The 15,978-nt window shown below is 40.6% G+C and overlaps 1 protein-coding gene and 1 long non-coding RNA gene across 6 annotated transcripts in view; one reads left to right on the forward strand and one right to left on the reverse strand.

Annotated features, from left to right (window-relative positions):
- Positions 1 to 3,325, reverse strand: part of LOC113610069 (uncharacterized) — a 72,407-nt gene extending 69,082 nt beyond the window's left edge. Inside the window, exons 1-2 of one of the 2 annotated variants that reach the window (XR_003428931.1) lie at positions 1,645 to 3,325; positions 25 to 124 (exon numbers count right to left, since the gene is read on the reverse strand). This is a non-coding gene — a long non-coding RNA (uncharacterized LOC113610069). The remainder of the gene's footprint in view (positions 1 to 24; positions 125 to 1,644) is intronic. The other variant, XR_003428930.1, reaches the window with a different exon arrangement.
- Positions 1 to 15,978, forward strand: part of SCRG1 (stimulator of chondrogenesis 1) — a 40,965-nt gene that overhangs the window by 15,686 nt on the left and 9,301 nt on the right. Inside the window, exon 1 of one of the 4 annotated variants that reach the window (XM_027087861.1) lies at positions 3,706 to 3,901. The exons of the other annotated variants lie outside the window; for them this stretch is intronic. The gene's annotated coding sequence lies outside the window, so the exon portion shown is untranslated. Of the gene's footprint in view, positions 1 to 3,705; positions 3,902 to 15,978 lie in introns of those variants that run through there. 4 annotated transcript variants of the gene reach the window in all.

Raw genomic sequence — 15,978 nt, forward strand, 5'->3', positions numbered from 1 at the left:
ACTCCTTTTGTTAAGGATACTCACATATAACAGGTCCTCCTTCTCTCCTGGGAGGAGCCTGCGAAGGTTGAAACCGCTGCTGCTTCTCTCCACACCCTATCCTCAGCAACTCCAGGATTTAAGCCTGAAGGAAACAGGAGAAAGGGGTCAATTAGGGAACAGAGAAGCAGCAGATTCTAAATCAGGGCACATGCATGAGCTCTCAGGTGGAAGTCAGGGGAAGAGTTTATGTGTGTTCTCATTTTTTTCACAAGCTTAAGATGTCCAATGTGTACAATTATTTATACCTAAGACATCTCCTGAGACTTCTTCTGATTGGAAGGATTTTGTTGTTATCATTTGTTTGCTTGTTTTTTAGGAAATACTAATCAGCTCGCTTTTCAAATTTAATGCCCATACTTTTAACATAGCTGCTTAAGTTCTATATCATGAATTGGCTCTGTCATTAATTTGGGGGCTTACCCACCTCACATAAGAAGTTTACTCTGGGAAGCTCCAGAGCTTGTCTCAACGAGACAGATGGTCTCCAGAGCAACATAAACCAGGGCTCAACAAGAGGTCTCAGTAACAGGCCATCAGGAAAAAACAAATTAAAACAAAATGCCTTAAGTTTCCATATACAAGAAAACAAATACTGGTTTCAGATTTTTAAAAATTTGAGCCCCAAATTAAAAGTCTCAAGGGCGGGACTTCCCTGGTGGTCCAGTGGTTAAGACTCTACGTTCCCAGTGCAGGGGGCCTGGGCTCGATCCCTGGTAAGGGAACTAGTTCCACACATGCCGCAACTAAAGATCCCAGATGCTGCAACTAAAAGATCCCACATGCCACAACTAAAGATCCCACATGCCGCAACTGAAAGATCCCGCATGCCGCAACTAAGACCCAGCACAGTCAAATAAATAAATAAATATTGCGATATTAGGGGAAAAAAGTCTCAAGGGCAACCTCTCTAATTGCAGGCCTTGGTTTGCAACTCAACTGCTTCCCAAATGGGCAACTCTGTGCCATGGACATCAGGTTGAAGAGTTACAGATGTTTCTCGTTTAACAGTGTTCAATAATTCTCCCTAGAAATGATGGGAGTCCAGCCAGTGATAAGTAAATGTTTGAGACATAACAAAGGACTAGAAAGCCCAGATGCAAATGTGGTTTTGAGGGGAAATCTTTCCTGAGTGACTAGGAACATGATCTGGAGGCAAGGGACAGTAACACCTTGAAGCAGGCCTGCAAGAAACACAATGCCAGGCCTACTGTATGGATTTGGATATTGCTGACTATAAAAGGGAATCAACTATTTTGAACAACTATGGATTAAATACAAGGAAACAAAATGAGCAATGTAATCAGGGAAATAAAGAAGCATTAGATGAACAGGGAAATAAGAGGAAGACGAAAGTCAGTATGTGTTGGCACTGCACTTCTGGGCTAGGTCAGCACTGGGTAATCGAGATGGACAGCTCTTCAGATGGACTGAGACCTGAACAGTTTCCACTTTCTTCCTCATACTCACGTATTTCTACACATTTAAGTCGTACAAATAAATTAACCATCTCTGTGGCATAAGCTTTCTGTAGTAAGCATCACAGGGAACGTATCTATAAACATGCCAAGGGAATGTGCAGTCAACTGCACACACGTCTCACACCTGTTTCTTGGATCCCATGCCACTTGCTCCAGCCTCAGTGAAGTGGAGCTTGGAGATTCGAGCTCTCTCAGGCTGCTGACTGAGTCTGGTTTTGCAGGTCTTCACTTGGCTGTGTGCTCCTCCATCCCAGGGTGTGTACACATGGCTTCCCTAGAACAGCTGTCAGCAGGTCCTTCCACTCACCTCCCTTCTGGAAACGCCTTCCTTTGACTTCCATGCCAACCCTCCGAATTCTTCTACCACTCCCATTCTCTGCTCATCCCTTAACGCCAGCGGCCCCTGTGATTCTGACCTCAGCCCAGTTCTCTTCTCGCTCGGAGTCCATTCCCGGCACGTGGGGAAGCACGTGGGCACTAGACTCAGAACCTGCAGGCTGCAGGCTGCGTGTGTGTGATCCTGGGCAGGTTCCCTGACATCTCTGACGTGTCCCCTCTTATAAAGTGGGGCCAATACGCAGACCAACTTCATGGGGTCATAAGGAAGAGTGAATGAGTTCAGACGTGTGAATTGCCTGGCACCCAGAGTACAGGCTCAGCTTCTTTAACTGGGACAGCCATGGCTTCAACTATTATTTAGTTGAATAACTCGATCACTTACTTAGTTGATGGTTAGTTGACTAGCGGATAAACTCTGATTTTCTAGCTCGTATTTCTTTTCTGAGCTCCAAGTCCATTTAGCCAACCGCCTACTAAACATCCCCAGTTACACCCAGGGCTCCTTCAAGTAATTCCACGTTCACAGACTAACCACCCTCCTCTCTCCACTCCTGCTCCACCCGAAACTACTCTTCTTTTTTATTCTTTTTCCGAGATGAGTAACGGCATCATCCATCCAAAGGTCCAAACCTTCGAAAGTTAACAGAATCTCCCCTTTTCTCAACTACCCGTACCCTAAACATAAAGATCCAACTGCGGAGACTTCCCTGATGGTCCAGTGGTTAAGACTCTGCGCTTCCAATACAGGGGGCACAGGTTCAATCCCTGGTCGGGGAATGAAGATCCCACGTGCTGCGGGGCACAGACAAAAAGAAAAGAAAAGAAAATCCAACTAGTCACCACATCTTTTCAGTTTTGCTTCCTGACCATCTTATCTTCTGGGTTACCCTCCTCCCTGCCTCTAGACTCTTCCCTCCCACACCGTCCTCCTTTGACACTGCAGTCAGTGGGTTCAGCCTAGAAAGGATGGTTTTCATGATCTTTCCATTGACCTTCAGGATAAATCCACAGTTTTTAGCACAGCATGTGAGGTACTTCATCAACTTGCCTTTCTCTTCCTCTGTTTTATCTCCTCCCACCACCCCCCCCTCAGCCCCCATTCCAGCCGCAGGAAACCACTGTAATCCCCGAAGTTATCACCTCTCCTTCACCACCATGTCCTCGTTAATACAACCAAGATTACCCCCTGTTCTCCATCTAGATAATCTTGCTCTGTTATCATCTTTCTAACTCCTGGGACTCTGCTCCAGATGGAATTAAAACAACAACTAAAGGATAGTTAACAGATGCTACAACTCCAGTTCAGTTTGCTCAAAACAGTGAAATTCCTTTCTTGCCTTTATTTCTGAGGCACAGATTTCTTTCTTGGTCGTTTTATTTTTTGCTTTCCAGTGACGGATAATGACCCTTTGCGTGAGGAGCTGGTAAGATGGGATAGACCTTCTACCAAAATGTCAAAATAAGGGATCTAGATGGTGAGGAAAACTTGGTGAAAACTCACAAAGAAACTGTGAGAGGGGAGGAGGTGCAAAGCCAGCCTTTCCTGAATCACAGTAGCCGTTCTTCCTCCCACCTCCCTCCCTCTCCTCTGCTTTCTCTGTCCTTATCTCTCTGCTTTTTGTCCTTATCTGTCTGACACACACACACACACACACACACACACACACACACACACACACACTTCTCTTAAGGGAAGAAGAGCTCTGTGTTCTCTTTAAATCCCTCAGGTCCTACATTTTATTGCTCTAACAGTCCGCCTCCCTGAGGTTCCTGTCCAGACAAGCTATTTCAAACTTCGGTAGAGAAGCTGTTGGTTCACTCGCCTGGTTTGGAAGCGTCTGGGGGCAGGTCTCGCAGCCCTGTCTCCCACCCCCCCTCCTCTCCCCGGTCCTGGCTGGTGGGCGACAAGGCAGACAAAGGTTCGTTTGTAACCTCCTTCCAGCACCTCCTCTCTTCTCCTTTTGCCCAAACTCACCCAGTGAGTTGGAGCATTTCAGAAGATTCCTCTGTCAAGAAGACCAAAGGAAAGGAGAAGAAAAAGGGTATGGACTTTTTTTCCTTAAGAATCATTTTATGTCATTGATTCTACTGCAAACTACTGCTATAGACTAGAGCAGAAGTGTATTTGTGTCTTGAGTCAGAAGAGAAGGACAGAGAGGCAGAGAGAGTCTCTGAAAAGGTGATGTGTGCACTTTGAGAAAGATGATGCTTTCCCAGGTTAGAGGAAAAGAATCAGATTAAAGGAGAATAGAAAATGTACATTCCTTAACGGGAAAGGCATTTAATTGGGGACTTAAAAGGAGGCAGCTCCCTCACTGCTGCTCCTTGTTAAAGCCCCCGTCTGCCCTGAATCTGGCTCCAGCATTCCACCTCTCAGGACTACGCGAGGGTGATGAAGTACACAAGTTCCTTTTCAATGCAGTAGCTGTTATCTCTGTATTCCTACTTTATGTAAAGTTTAATGGCAATGTCTAAGAAAGTGAATGTTTTCTGCTTTTAAAAATCCTGATTCCTTCTAGAAAAATGGTTTCGATGACCTTAATTGCCAAGCAGAAATAGACACAGATGTAGAGGACAAATGTATGGATACCAAGGGGGAAAGGGGTGGGGTGGGAGGAGTTGGGAGATTGGGATTGACACATATATAACTATTGATACAATGTATAAAATAGACAACTGATGGGAATATACTGCATAGCACAGGGAACTCTACTTAATGCACTGTAATGTCCTAAATGGGAGGGAAACCCAAAAGGGAGGGGATATATGTATATGTATGGCTGATTCATTTTGCTGTGCAGTAGAAGCTAATACAACATTGTGAAGCAACTATACTCCAATAAAAATTTTTTAAAATCCTGATTCCTAAAAAGAAACTGGTATAAATGTGTGAGACAAAGAGGGAATTCACGGAATTCATCCTTGGTGTCCCCACCGTGGAACACAACACAGTGTCTGTACTGCTGCAATACAGGGAACTCTTTTTCCCTTTGGGGCTTATAAAAATTCCTCTTTAAAATTCCTTGACTTAGTTACATAGACTGTGTAAAGCTCTCCCAAACGCTGGTCCTTTTATCCAGTGATGATGATTTCTCATGGCCAGGGAAATAGTTAAAATGATGCAAGCCTGCATATTCATATCATTCTCTGAGGTGCTTGAAGGCAGACCACCTTCAGGGAGGATGTGGACTTTGTTTTACCACTGATGAAGGTCTCTTGGGTATTGGGGCTGATCGTGTCTATTTTAAAGATGTTTGGAAGGCTTATCTACCTTCTACTACCACTTCTTTTCCTTTAACCTACACTGTGAGAAGTTTCACTGCAGCCCTCAGTCATTCTAATACAAAACTCTTCTGGTACAGAGAGTGGGAATTTTAAAAATAATAGTTATTTTCATCCACCAGGAAAGATGAATGGAAAAACACCACGACTGGATGGCAGTTTTAATCTCTTCCAACTATAATTTTGATATTTTAAATGTCAAGTTCTGAGCTGGAATTCTCATTTGTTTGTGCAGCCTTTGCTTCCTTCTGGCTGTGTTATGAAAGGAATCTGAAAATGGGCTGCCCTTTCTAACTCATCAACTCTGTTTCATCCCACTGCTCTTAATTCCAGTTTCCAGAACTGGCATCAGCTGTCTGCATGAGCACTGCAGCATAAAGGCCTCAACGCTTTCACGACATAGCTGTGTTTTGGCCATTAAATGAGATACTTTTTCTTTTTAAGTCTCCACTTAACTCCAACCATTCAAAAGCCTGCTGGTGCCAAATACCCTCACATAACCAAAATTTGCAATGCCCTACCCATATGACGGTGACAATGATTTGTTGCTTAATTGGAAACATCTTGTTCATAGTTCTGTATCCTCTGCAGTGGTCTTTTAAAAATAATGCCACTATTGGGACATGAATGGTATCTTACAACATTAGTTAATTACATAAAATTGAATCCAAAAAAACCAGTTGGTAACTATCTAAAGATCTCTAGTTATTCCTTCAGATATTCAGTTTTTAGCCTTGTTTTCTGTTGTAATTTGGATGTACTTCAGGAGGAATTTTAAATGCATCTACTTCAACAGAAAGAGGGGAAAGAAATAGAGCAATTTGCTTCGAATTGGTCAAAGTCATTTCACTCTTGTTGGCACTTGAAAAATATATGGTCTTGATGGACTGCCAAGGATGCAGGTCGGTGTCTTTTAATGAAAAAACAAACCAATGTATCATGGTAACATACTGGTTCAGGCATTTCCCCACTTGCCAAATAATAGTTAAAGCTATTTATGTGCACTGAAGTAAAGGAAGAAGAGAAGACTTCAGTTCAGTTCAAACATGTAATTTATAAAGTGTTTAAAAAAAAAAAAAAAGACTACCAGGGAGTTCTTGCCTGGTGTGGAACTTTCCATCCCAGTACGTGACTGAGGTGGACAAGAGACATCATTCTGTACTCTGGCCTGGACACAGCCAGGAAAAGCGCATGGTGTGGCAACATACCCACTTACTTCTCCAGCAATTTACTTGTTCCTTCCTTCAGCAAATGCTTTCTGAATGCTTCCTGTGAGCCCAGCCTGGAAGCAGGCCCCTGAGAGATGCAGGAGGAGGGGGAGGTACCCTGCTTGCCTTCTCGGTGCTGGCATCTCTTCCTCCAGTCCCCGTACATGGGCTGGCCCTGGTCTCCATCCCTCCCCTCTTCTCTTCCCACCCTGCACTCACTACCCTGCGGTCCCACAGCTATAAATACTATCGATAAATATCCCGATGACTCTCGAATTCATACTTCTGGCCCTGACTTCCAGACTCACATTCAACTGCCTACTCAGAACCTTCATTTCATGTCTGATAGGCATCTCAGATTAATTTGTCCAAATTCCTCTTTAAATTTGTATTGGGGTATAGTTGCTTTACAATGTTGTGTTAGTTTCTACTGTACAGCAAAGTGAATCAGCTATACATATACATATATCCACTCTTTTTTGGATTTCCTTCCCATTTAGGTCACCACAAAGTACTGAGTAGAGTTCCCTGTGCTATACAGCAGGTTCTCATTAGTTATCTTCTTTATACATATCATCAACGCAAATCAGCCAAGAATGTTAAGGCCAAAAGGAAAAAAGTAAACTATATATGCAGCAATATATATATTTATTTTATTTCGTACCTGTGTGAGATGATATATGTACACTGAACTTACTGTGATAATAACTTCATGATGTATGTAAATCAAATCATTACGCTATATATCTTAAACTTCTACCGTGCCATTTGTCAATTATATCTCAATAAAACTGGAAGGAAAGAAAATTAACTTGTCCAAAAGTTTACCCTTAGATCCCCCCCGCTAGATCGACTCCTTGCAATTCATCCTCAGCTCATGTCAGTAAATGTCAGTACCATTCAGGTCAGAAACCTAAGAGTCATCCCGGATTCTTTCCCTCACCTCATTCTTCAATCAACTTCAACTTCTTTTTCCGACGTACCTCTCCCCCACCAGCACCCCCAAACATAAATGTTAGAGTTTCCCACTGTCCCTGGCCATCTCAATTTCTCCTTCTTAACACCCTCCCCAATGCACATCAAAAAGAAGCACACAAAATGTTAACAACAGCCCTCTCCATGTTGACACTCCAGTTGAATTTTATTCTATCTGTGCTTTTCTCTATTTTCCATGTTTAAACTATTACTTTTTTTAGAAAAATTACTGATATTTTTCTAAAAAAAAAATCCAACTAGGATTACAGCTCTCATTAGAACCATCCGATGTAAAGAAAGCATAAGACATTAATAGTCATGATGTGAGCTTAAGAACAAACTACACTTCAATGCAGGAAATATAATGGTAATACGAGGCCAAATTGTCTAAATGCATGACTTTGTCCAAAGGCCACAAGGAATAGACAAAATTAAGATAATTACCAAAAATAAGAACATGATTACATAGTAAAAAAAACTCTGAAGATCAAAGCTCTAAAAGATAAGAAATATGCCAAAGACCTAAAATAACAGAAAAATTCTATCGCATTAGGGCAAAAAGATTAAAAAGAGCTTACAGCTCCCTTCCAAACTCCTCCCCATACACCCCACCTTCTGATAGAGAGGAATCTGGTGAGAGGGGTTAGAGAAAAGCCAGGTGATGTTTGTTGTTGAATCTTCTGATAAAGGTACACATACACAGAAACACACACACACACACACACACACACACACACACACACACACACACACACACACACACACACACACACACACACACACACACACACACATATTTTTGTGGCCTCTCCCGTTGCGGAGCACAGGCTCCGGACGTGCAGGCTCAGCGGCCATGGCTCACGGGCCCAGCCGCTCCGCGGCATGTGGGATCTTCCCAGACCGGGGCATGAACCCGTGACCCCTGCATCGGCAGGCGGACTCTCAACCACTACGCCACCAGGGAAGACCGAAACATATATTTTTAAGTCAGGTATGAGCTAGTAGGCCAGAATAAATGCTAGTTTTGACAAAAAGCAAGCAAACAAAAGAAATTGGGAAGTACATTTTAAAGTCAAACTATTTAGAAAAAATTAAATACAATTAAATTAAAACAGTAGTACCTGATGACATGCAAATTTAAGGATTTGGTAGCTCACTAACCTCTTCCAGGCATAAATAGTTCTCTGCAACTAGATATTGAGTTTAGTAATCTGAGAAACTCCTCCTTCCCTGGCTATAAGCATCTAAAGATTAGGATATATTATTTATTCTTTCACTAACGTGCCAGGTACTGTGTAGCGTACTTGGATACATATCAGACAAAACCCTGCCTTCCTGGAGCTTACATTCAAGTTTGGGGAGACACAATAAGAATATTTTATAATAATTTAGAGGTTTATAAATGCCATGTAAAACCAGGGCAAGTAAGGCAGACTGAGAATCTGAAAGAGGAGATAGAGTTTTATTTTTTTAATTTAAAAAAATTTTAAATTGAAGTATAGTTAATTTACAATGTTGTGTTAGTTTCTGGTGTACAGCACATATACATTCTTTTTCAGAGTCTTTTCCATTATAGGTTATTATAAGGTATTGAATATAATTTCTTGTGCTATATGGTAAGTCTTTGTTTTTTATCTATTTTATATATTGTAGTATATATCTGTTAATTCCAAACTCCTAATTTGTCCCTCCCCCTGACCTTTCCCCTTTGAAAATCATAAGTTTGCTTTCTGTGTCTGTTTCTGTTTTGTAAATAAGTTCATTTGTATCATTTTTTTAGATTCCACATGTAAGTGATATCCTATGATATTTGGCTTTCTCTGTCTGACTTACCTCACTTAGTATGATAATCCCTAGGTCTATCCATGTTGCTGCAAACGGCTTTATTTCATTCTTTTTTATGGCTGAGTAATATTCCATTGTATATCTGTGCCACACCTTCTTTATCCATTCCTCTGTTGATGGACACTTAGGGTGCTCCCATGTCTTGGCTGTTGTGAACAGTGCTGCAGTGAACATAGGGGTGCAGGTAAGTGGAGACAGAATTTTAAATAGGACAGTGGGGTAGGTGTTACTGAGGAGCAAAGGCTTGAAGAAGGTGAGGTAGTTAGATATGCAGATATTTGGAGGAAGAGCTTTCCAAGCAGAGGAAATAACCAGTGCAAAGGCCCTGAGGCAAGAATGCATATGGCATTTTTGAGGAACAGCTGGAACAGAACAAACAAGGTGAAGAGTAGATGATTTCACAGAGGTGATGGGGAGCCAGATTGCATATGGAGGTCACTGCAATGACTTTAGCTTTGACTCAAAGAAAGTGGAGTTGTTGGAAGAGGATGGGTTTAGTTATTGATATTTTCCTTAATTCCTTTGGTATTCCTGGCACTCTGGACAGTGCCTGGCATAAATGAAACACTAAAAAACATTTGTTAAGTGAAACTAAGTAAAAGCAGCTTGCTCCTGTTCTCCTCTCTCTCATGTGATTGCTGAATAGCTTGATCAGTGACCCGCACATTAGCACTATTCGCTCACTTCCCCACCTTCCCAGCAATGGCTGCTCTTCTCCTGAAAATCCTTGCTGGGTTGATGCTGGTCTGTGCAGAGGAAGTACAAGAAGATTTGGGCCTGAAGATTAGAGAGCGACTCTGGGCTACATTTCAGCAGCCTATTTGATCGAGGACAAAGTTTACAAGCACCATTGTAGAAGTAGGAAGGGCAGCCTAAATGAATGGCTCCTGTGTAACCATACTGGGTCTTATTTGTTGAATTCTGGGACAAATAGCCACTTACCCTATCTAAGAGATGCACATCAGAGGAACCATATTTCAATTTGGGGAAGGGAGAGTAGAAGAAGGGAGAAACATACTTCTGAGAATTTGGCTTGTGTTAAAATCAACAGAGTACCACACAGCTCATTTTCAGAATCTGTAAGATTTGGGTATCTGTCCTTCATATTCCTCCCAAAATAGCTACAAATAGTGAGAGTGATATAGAAAGCTTTACTTCTGCCCAAGATGCAGTAACAGGAACCAGATCTGCCCACTCCCTTGAAACAACAAAAAACAGCCAAAATATATGAAACCATCTTTGTCAAAACACTGGATTTCAAGCAAGGAAGAACACTGATTCTTGGGAGATGGGAAGCAAGTGACGTGAGTCCTACAATTTCCCCCAGTCTACTGCCTTGAGGGAACCCAGATACAGTCCAGCCAACTCCCTGAGTTGTAGAAATGGGGCTGAGAGTCAGGGAGACCAAGGCAGCTGGAGACCACAGAACAGAGTGCCTGAGAGAGGAGAGATACACAGAGACAGAACCCTGGAGTCTGCAGAGGGCCCCACCCAAGTATTTGGCAGAAAATTTATTAGTGTATGCAAATGAGGGAACTATGGAAGCGGGGAGGGGAGGAGGACTATCTGAAAGGATTAGAGAACAGAGTGCCTGGTACTCAAAAGGCCAGGAATACTCACAGAGAAGGAATGGCCTCAGTAGTGAGGAATAATTAGCCCTAGACTGAGAACAGATCTGGAACCACCTAACAAATCATCAAAGCAAGACTTGCAAGGATCAAACTGCTTCCGACTAACTTAGTTGCATCCCAAAACAAAGCACAAAAATACTTATAAGAATATAAAAATACCCAGCATCCAATAAGGCAAAATTATAAATTTCTGACATCCAATCAAAGATTACCAGGCATACAAAGAAGCAGGAAAACATAACTCATAATTAGAATAATCAATCGAGACCAACCCAGAACTGATACATGTTAGAATTAAAAAGCAACAATAAAACAGATATATCGGGCTTCCCTGGTGACGCAGTGGTTGAGAGTCTGCCTGCCGATGCAGGGGACACGGGTTCGTGCCCCGGTCTGGTAAGATCCCACATGCCGTGGAGCGGCTGGGTCCGTGAGCCATGGCCGCTGAGCCTGCGCGTCCAGAGCCTGTGCTCCGCAACGGGAGAGGCCACAACAGTGAGAGGCCCATGTACGGCAAACAAAAACAAAAACAAAAACAGATATATCCTTAAGGTGCTGAAAGAAAAAAACTGCCAACCTATCATACTATAACCTGTTACACTATAACCTTTGTTCAAAAACAAAGGTGAAATAAAGACATTTTCAGACATACAAAAGCTGAAAGAATTCATCACCAGCCAACCTACATGATAAGAATATTAAAGGATATCCTTCAGGTATAGGGAAAATGATATCAAATGGAAATATGAATTTACACAAAGGAACGAAAAGCACTAGAAATAGAAACTGCATGGATAAACGTGTAATATTTTTTCTTGTTATTGAAATCCCTGAAGTTTAAATGACTGTTTAAATGAAATAATATACTTGGGGTTTATAGCATATACATAAAAAATATGTAACAATAATAGCATAAAGGATGGGAGAAGAGAAATGTTAATATATTATTGTAAAGTTCTTATACTAATGTAAAGCATCATAATATCGTTTGAAGAAAGATAATGATAAGTAAAAATAGATAATATAAACCCCAAATCAATCATCAAAATAGCACAGTGAAGAATAACAGCTTATCAGCCAACAGAAGAAGTGAAATTATAAAAAAATTTCAGTTACTCCAAAAGAGCACATAAAAAGAGGGAAAAAGAAACAACAGATGGACCAAATAGAGAACAAATTATGACAGATTTAAATCTAACCATGTCAAATAATCACATTAAATATGAATGGTCTAAACACTCCCCTTAAAAGGCAGAGGTAGTCAGTTTAGATAAAACAGCAAGACCAACCTACAGACTGCCAGTCTATAAGGAACACATTTGAAATACAAAGCCACAAAAAGTAAAAATAAAAGCATGGAAAAATATGTTCAGAGGTCAGAAGGTCCAATATTATTAAGATGCTAATACTCTCCAAATTTATCTATAGATTTAATGCAATCTCAACCAAAGTTCCAGCAGGCTTTTTCTGTAGAAATTGACAAGCTGATAACAAAATTCATAATAGACTACAAAAAACCTAGAATTGCCAAAACAACTTTGTAAAAGAAGAACAAAGGTTCGAGGATAATTCTACCCAATTCCAAGAATTACAACAAAGCATCAGTAATCAAAACTGTAGTACTGGCATAAAAATAAACAAATAGATCAATGGAAAAGAACAGAGTCCAGAAACAGGCCCACACGTATATTAAAAAGTGATATTTGACAAAGATGCAAAGGCAATTCAGTGGAGAAACAATAGTCTTCTCAACTTATAGTGCTAAAACTACTGGACAACCATAGTTGAAAAAACAACCTAAAAAAGAATTTCAATCCATATGCACTATATACAAAAAACAAAAAAAACTAATATGGACCACGAAACTAAATGTGAAACATAAAACTACAAAACTTTAGAAGAAAACATAGAAGAAACACTTTGTGACCTTGGGTAAGGCAATAATTTCTTAGCTATGACACCAAAAGCACATTCCATTAAAAAAATTGAGAAATTAGACTTCATTAATTTTAAGAACTTTTGCTTCTTTTAAAATCACTGTCAAGAAAGTGAAAAGGAAAGCCATGCATGAAGAGTAAATGTTTGCAAAACCTATTTATTAGGGCTTGATCTCATTAAAAGACCATGCCCTAATAAATAATATCTCTATTAGATATTATTATATCTAATAAAGAACTTGTGTCCAGAATATATAAAGAGCCCTCACAACTCAAGAACACAAGCCCAATTTTTTAAAATGGGAAAAGATTTGAACAGACAGTTCACCAAAGAAGATACACAGATGAACAAAAGCATATGAAAGGGGCTCAATACCATTAATCATTAAGGAAATACAACATAAAACAACCACGAGACAGCTATTAGAATGGCAAAAAATAAAAAAGACTGACCATACCAAGTGTTGGAGAGGACATGGACAAACTGGACTACTGGTGGAAATTTTAAATAGTACAACCACTTTGGAAAAACAATTTAGCAATTCCTTAAAACGTAAAACATACACCTACCAGCTATTCTACTCCTACGAGAATAATGAGAAAAATCTCCACAAGGTTCTGGCAGGTGGTGGGAAAGAAACCCTCTTGAAATATGTCAGAACATTCTGTTCTTCTTAACAAGGTCTGCCCTTGGGAGAAACTAGTGAACCAGAGCCTAATCAACTGGAGTATTATCAGAGCCCGACTGATCTGGGGTAAGGGAAATACCCAACTCCAGCCCACCTAGCCATCCTGTCCCACCTAAGGGGAGAGGAAAGAACTGAGACACATTTGTGAAGTTCGCAGCCCAGAAGCACAGTCTCACTAAAAGACCAAACCCTAATTACAGGACCATGGAATGCTTCCTCTCCCTTCATATCTCACCACCACATAACCAAAGGCCTAGTTACAGCAGTTCCTTTTACCTGGTACATAGTATCTGGCTATCAAGAAAAATTTACAAGTCGTACCAAAGACAAACAGATACAGCAAGCATGAGAACCAGACATGGAAGTGATGTTGGAATTATGAGACAAGGAACTTAAAACAACTGTGATTAAAGATGATGGACTGGAGTGGGGGGGATGCCCAATGCCACTTAAAATGCATACCATTACCAACAAGGTAGAACAAACTTACAAGCATTTTCCTGATACTAGATGGGGATTAGAAAGGGATATCCTATTTAAAAGTATGTAGCATGCAAAATATTAAATGTAAATTAATGATACTATACCTATTACAGTAGAATTTTAAAATGCATAAAAACAACCCTGTGATTAATATGTTAAGGGGTCTAATGGATAAAGTGGACAGCATGAAAGAACAGATGGGCAATGCCAGCAGAGAGATGGAAATCCTAAGAAAGAACCAAAAATAAATAGTAGAGATAAAAGGAACACTGTAACAGAAACGAAGAATGCCTTTGGTGGGCTTATTAGTAGACTGGACAAAGCTGAGGAAAGAATCTCTGAGCTTGAGGACTGGTCAATAGAATCCTTGAAAACTGAAAGTCTAAAAGAACAAACATTGAAAAAAAAGCAGAAACAGAACCTCCAAGGGCTGTGTGACAACTACAGAGGTGTAACACATGCATAACAAGAACACCAGGAGAAAAAAGAGAGGAAGGAACAGAAAAAATACTTGAAACAATAATGACTGATAATTTACTTAAATTAATTTCAGAAACCAAACCACAGACGCAGGAAATTCAGAGAACATCAAGTAGACCGTATGTCAAAAATCTACACATGGGGGCTTCCCTGGTGGTGCAGTGGTTGAGAGTCCACCTGCCAATGCAGGGGACGGGGGTTCGTGCCCTGGTCCGGGAAGATCCCACAGGCCACGGAGCGGCTGGGCCTGTGAGCCATGGCCGCTGAGCCTGCGCGTCCGGAGCCAGTGCTCCACAACAGGAGAGGCCACAACATTGAGAGGCCCGCATACCACAAAAAAAAAAAAAAAAAAAATCTACACATGGGGACATAATTTTCAAACTACAGGAAAACAAAGATAAAGAAAAGGTCCCTAGAAGATGCCAGAGGGGGAAAAATCACCTTACCTACAGAGGAACAAAGAAAAGAATTACATCCAACTTCTCAGAAACCGTGCAAACAAGAAGAGAGTGGAGTGAAATAAAGTGTTGAAAAAAAAATTACCAACCTAGAATTCTGTACTATGCAAAATTATCCTTCAAAAGTAAAGGAGAAATAAAGACTTTCTCAGACAAACAAAAATTGAGAGAATTCATAGCCAGTAAACCAGCCTTGTGAAAAATGTTAAAAGTTCTTTCAAGAGAAGGAAAATAATATAGGTTAGGAATTTGGATCTACATAAAGTAAAAGCACTGAATTAGAATAAGAGAAGGTAAAATAAACTTTTATTCTTCTTATTCTTAATTGATCTAAGAGGTAGCAGTTTGTTCAAAATAATAGCAACAATGTATTCAACTATCTATGTTATATGTGTATATAGATAAAGATATATACATGTATAGATGTATATGCTTATGAATGGCAGCAATGATACAAGGAATGAGAGGAAGGAATTAGAATTATTTTATTATAAGGTACTCACATTACTGTACTGTGAAGTGTTATAATATTATTTGAAAGCAGAGTTCGGTTAGGTATAAATGAATACTGCAAACACTATGGCAACCACTGAAAAAGTAAAAAAGAAAAAGTATAACTAATACGTTAAGAAAGGGGAGAAATGGAATCATAGGAAATGCTCAATTGAAGCCAGAAAAGGAGGCAGAAAAAGAGTGGAAGAGAAAAATAGGAACAATAGCAATAAACAGAAAACAATAATAAGCATAGTAGATCCTAATCTAACTATATCAATGTCAATGTTGAACGTCAATGATCTAAATGCACCAATTACAAGACAGAGGTTGTCAGAATGGATCAAAAAGCATGACCCTTACTGCTTCAGTGGAATATAGCAAAACCTTTCTAATATTTTGCTTACTTTAAAATATCTTCAAGTTCATTTCAAAAATCTCTGAGGGCTTCCCTGGTGGCACAGTGGTTGAGAGTCCGCCTGCCGATGCAGGGGACACGGGTTCGTGCCCCGGTCCGGGAAGATCCCACATGCCGCGGAGCAGCTGGGCCCATGAGCCATGGCCACTGAGCCTGCGCATCCGGAGCCTGTGCTCAGCAATGGGAGAGGAGCATCTCACAAGAGTGAGAGGCCTGCGTAC

Source organism: Aethalodelphis obliquidens, unplaced genomic scaffold, assembly GCF_003676395.1.
Source record: "Aethalodelphis obliquidens isolate GAN/ISIS:26980383/991018 unplaced genomic scaffold, ASM367639v1 scaffold61, whole genome shotgun sequence".
In the NCBI taxonomy this organism is placed as follows: Eukaryota; Metazoa; Chordata; class Mammalia; order Artiodactyla; family Delphinidae; genus Aethalodelphis; species Aethalodelphis obliquidens.